Source organism: Morone saxatilis, unplaced genomic scaffold, assembly GCF_004916995.1.
Source record: "Morone saxatilis isolate NCDOM2014 unplaced genomic scaffold, NCSU_SB_2.0 Contig19, whole genome shotgun sequence".
NCBI lineage: Eukaryota > Metazoa > Chordata > Actinopteri > Moronidae > Morone > Morone saxatilis.
Genome location: NW_023339751.1, coordinates 15,580,757 through 15,586,215, shown reverse-complemented (window position 1 = coordinate 15,586,215; position 5,459 = coordinate 15,580,757).

Sequence of the window (5,459 nt, the reverse complement as noted above, 5' to 3'; positions counted from 1 at the left end):
GCTAAGCTAAGCGGCTGCTAGCTGTAGCTTCATAGTCTGAGCATGAGAGTGGTCTTCTCATCTCAGAAGAAGAAGAAAGTTAATATCATGGAGGGTAGTTTCCCAAAATGTTGAACTATTTCTTTAAAGACTCCCCACCCCTGTCACATTTTAGTATTTTACATTTTGCTACTGTTAATTAGTTGAGTCAAGTTGAGTCTTTAAAAAAAAAAATCCACATTTTCTAAACTAGACTTGGTTGTAAATATTTCTGATCTCGATTCTCCTGTCGTTGGTGAAAACTACAGTCATCTGTATTGTGTCTGTATTGTAATCATGCAGAGAATGGCCAATACCAACATAATTAAGTGTTTCTCACAATGTACAAATTCCCTAATGCTCAGTGCTCTAAATTTTGTACCAGCTCTGTCTTGAAGTAGAGATTTACATCTTTATTAGACGAGGCTGGATGAGACGAGTCCCTCCTGTGCTATTCTACCGCAGAGGATGTGGTTTCGCCAAGGTTGGACTAATAAGATAGAAAAGTCTTTTCAATGCTACACTTAAGAGATTCCTGCATCTCAGGGTGCTTTAGACAGCGACTGCCGATCAAGGATTGATGATCAGTTTCCTTTGATAAAATTCAAAGTCATGATGAAAAGCAATCAGATCCTTGGGCAGCACAACCCCGGAGATTAGGGACACAGTGCTCTGAGATTTTTGAGGAAGTTGCACAATCTATTGAACTCATGAGCTCACTCTTAACGACTGCTGTTTTTTTTTCTCATCTCAGAAATTTAAATCTGAAAACTAGAGGTCACATTACTTTTGTGTGGCAAGATAAGGCTCTGCAAGAGCAATACACTTTACTCCACAAAGCCCAGTTGACTCGATGTAAATAAAACAGTCAGGATCTTGGTCATCATCAAAAGTTGTCAAGCAACCAGTGAAAAACAGTGAAAAGTTGAGCTTGACAGACCAAACTCTATTAAAAAGCCCGCTGCACTAGCACTGTCCTGGTAAAGTTTTGCTCTGCAAGTCATGCATGTGGAAATAACCAACCATAGATTTGTTAATACAAAGAGGGTCATTTAGTCATTCTGGCAATTCATAAGACACTCAAAACAAGAATTAAGAACCCATAACCGTCAATATTAGTGAAACATACTAGAAGAAAAATATGAACCTCTCAAAAGAGTTTCTGATATTTTTAATTGTCTGCATACTGCAGTACTTGAATACATACTCATACAGTATCGTTTATAGCAAATAACTGAATTATTTCATTTATTTAGCAAAAAGCATGCTGGATAGAAAAAATGTCACTTTTTTTATCGCCTAAAGTGACAGTAAAATTCTTTATATTTTCACCTGCGGATCATCTCTCGACGACTGTGATCTATCTACAAAGGCATGACAAAAACCAAGAGGCTTAGGCATCTAAATCAATAAAGAGAAAAGTGATTGCCTAAAACTGTTGAAAACCAACTTCAACCAGTACCCGCACAAACATAATCTCTTTCCTCAAGTAGCACAAACACCTCTGGAAGAGGTACAAAAGAGACAATATGAGGGTGACAGTATTCATGTAGGAGGAACACACATCAGTGTAATTTTTGCTGTAAAACAGGACCGTCTCTGCTCTAACTGCTATTAACAGTGTATGTGTGATTTCACAGAAAGAGGAAGTGAGATAGACAGAGAAAGAGAGACAGAAAGAGATCTTGAGGTCTGTTGTGAAGCATAAAGAGGCACCAAATCCAACTGAGGGAAACACACAAAGTAGGTTTCAAACCAGCATCAGTGGAAAAACCTGTCTTTCTTTAGCCATGATGCACTGTGAGGAATTGTGGGAAATACCTATACAACATCAACTCTCCTATTCTCATTTGCATTTCAGTTCAGGAGCAAAATTTTCTGTACAAATAAAGTGTTAAAAAATAAATTATTGGACCTAAATCAAACCTCAACTCAAAGCGTAAAGTGGCTCATACGAGCTGAGTGAATGGTCTTTTTAGTAACTTATTACTGACTTTTTCTTACATCTTACATTAGAAAAACAGAAAACCCACTTCTGCTGATGTGTTCTGCATCAACGCTACTGTATTAACACAGTGATAGTCTGACTAGATGTGGCTACAAAAAGAACAAGAAGTTGAAGAATAGAAAAATAAGTTGCTGTTGTTTGCTGACGACATAGTGCTGCACTCATTTAATTACAAATTCGCAACAGCTGTGCAGTGTCCACTGACAAACAACAAAAAGATAATGACAATAAAATGTTAATTATTTCATGGGAAGTGGATATTTTTTTTTATTTCATCAATGAATTACTGGTTATAAAATGTGATTTACGTATGGACAGTGCACATCTCAAAGGCAGATACCATTAATAACTTAGCTTGTTTCCAGGTTTGCTCCAACTCATCCCTTCAAAGTGAGACTATGTAACTTTTGAATGAAGAAATAATACAGTCCGACTCTTACAAATGAAAATTCATGACGCACCTTTGCTCAATTCAAAATACTCAAAGGTTTTTGGAGTCGCAGCCTGTTGTGAATACTAGCTCGTGGTGGCTACTGTTAGCTAATGCTAGCAAACTTCACACAGATCTTGCTGCGTTATCTCTAAATATGAAGGGGCGTTTTTTTGCACGTTTTCTCAGCCACCGTAGTTTCTCTTTTGTGCTTGGCAGGCGAAGCAGTTGTAATGTGCAACCACACCGCTAGAAGCCACTACTAAATCCTACACACTGGTCCTTTAACTGTCACCAGTGGTAACTATGACCTCTGTTTAGCAAAAGTTACATAGTCTTGCTTTAAAAATGACCAAATGTTACAATGAAAAATGACACGAACAAGTTCTACGTGCCCCGAATACCTTACAGGCTGGAGCTGAATATTTGTCACAGACACCCATGATGTGGTTTCTCCTTAAAACAATAATCCCCCCCCCCCTCAGATAGGCAATACTGCACTGGGTCAGCTACTAGTGTTGTAGCCTGAGTAATGAGTTTTCTTCAGTCAGTCAACTTTACAGTCAGTCGCTTAACCGTCAGTTGAATTTCCAGTCGTCTTTATCATCTTACCAAGACTCCAGCACACAGCCACATATGTCAGACAACAACACATTTATTTGTTTTCATCAAGGTTTCTTTTTTTATCATCACGAAGGCATATACTATTTTCTCTGTATATTACTTGTTTTATATATATATGTATATTTATATAATATTTATATAGAAACAAAAATAAGCGTACATTTTTGCTGAATAAGATTGAAGAATATCAGCAAAGGGCAATGTAAACCATGGTCCATCTAAAACAGGTGAAAGGTGCGGTAGTTCGCCCTTTCCCAACTCACCCACAGTAACAGATTTGCATAGGCAAAAATGGGATTAGCCCTTAGACAGTGGATTCCTGAATTCTTTACAGAGATGCAAAATCTAGTTCAGCTCAACACAATTAAAAACAAACATACATACAAACAAAAAAATAATGTTGACTAGGCCAAGCTCTCTTTAACCCCTCTGGTCATATACATAGTCATTTTTCTGTGCACATTTTTGTTTACAGTGTTAGGCTTCAAGTAGATCTAAAAACAACTTGTACATTGACAACTAGATGTGAAATAAATTAACCAACATGAGAGGTAGTGAAAAAGCCTACAGAGACGTTTTGTTGTTTTTTTTTTATACAAAGGAAAAAAATAAAACGTGTCAGTAAGGCCAAAGCTTCGCAAACCTCCTCCACCCTATCAGCTCTCAACCTTGTATTCAGTCAATAAAACCACAGCCACGTTTCAAAAACCCACTCACTTGGTACCCATGGAAATTTAAAGACAAAAATCTAAACTCAGCGATGACACTACATCACTTCACATCATCATCATTGCTTGTAAAATCCACATTTGAAATGCAGAAAAAATAAACAACCGTGTACTTTTCCCCACTGTGTAAAAGTCATAATAAATTAAGAGGAAAGGACGTAAGCAGAACCTGTCCTCCCTGTAAAACACTGTTACCTGGGTTTCTGCTGTGTCTGTCCTCCCTGTAAACCCTGTGAAGTGCTAACAGTAAGGTTAGCACAGGGCAGAGTCTCGTACCAGCCTTAAACCGGCTGGTTTCTCTGCTCACACCGGGGACAGCTGGCTCCCCACTGTTATGAGCATTTAATAAGGTAAAACACATGTCACAATTTATAAATGTAAACTTGGTTTAATTGCACCATGATTTCATTATCTGGTTCTTGGTGAAACATTCTCGTGTAATTACTGTGTAGACTTAGCGACGAGGAAACATAGCTTTACTGTGCAGAAGAGGGATTTGTCTGCGAGAGAGTGAAGGCATTTTTCTACTGAGTCATAAAGTTACAGAGTTGTCCAAATACAACATCTAAAATGCTTATGTAACCTGGAAATGAAAACAGTTCCAAGGAGTAAGTGTGAAAATTGATCCTTATTGTATCAGAATTGGTTAATTACTCTGTATTCCTCTGCTTCTGATCAACTGAGTGCATGCATGCTCACACAGCTCTTCATTAAAGCAGCTAAGCAATATCAGTATGGGTATTAATGTCGTCGGCATGTGTATTGCCAAAGGTTAAATGTGTACATGCGGATATTTTCAATAATTGCAAAACCGTTGGTTTAAACTTGTCTTCTTTACTTAACAGTGTCAATTTTACTGATTTATAACCAATATTTTACAACTGAAAGCTTTCGTATTAATGTGATAGCTTGGTTTTGAACTGGAAGCTTCATCCAGTTGGCATTTTGGCAGTGTAAGTGAAAAAAGTCCCATGATTGCATGGGCTTTACCATTTAGATTCCATTAGAGAAACTGAATGATCTGTTTCCTTGTTATGTTCCTCTAGTAACAAGAGGCTAACAAGGCTAACAAGAGGCAGCCAGATTCTTGAATTTTGTGGCATTAAAATGTTTTGAGTATCCTAAAAGGTGTATATCGGTTAATAATTTAAAAGATTACCTTCTGACAATTTAAAACCAATCTTACATAGTGGGACACAGCATCAAATAGACTCCAATCTATAATCTCTAACTACATCCAATTGCACTTGGATAGTCTGCCACGCACGTCTACTCCCTAAATTTAATCTAGACCAAACTTGGCACGTGAACTTCAGGTAGTTAAAGGAGATAGCAACGTGGATGCCTACATTTATCAGTGAGGTGTGGCACTGTTTCATTGACACTTTAAGACTGCACTAACCACCAAACCAAGAGGTCTGTTATATATCATGTGACATAATCAATATACTTGGAGGCCCAGTTCATAAAAAAAAAAAAAAAGGAAACAAAAGCATATACTGCACTCATGCACTTTCTACTGCACATCCACAGGCCAGGAACAAAGCTCATGTTCAAATGTTCACATCATCAAAAAACAAAATGTCCTTTTTATATACTAAAAATGTTAGTGGGACATTTGGCAAGACCCCTCTTAAAAGTTTTTTTTTTT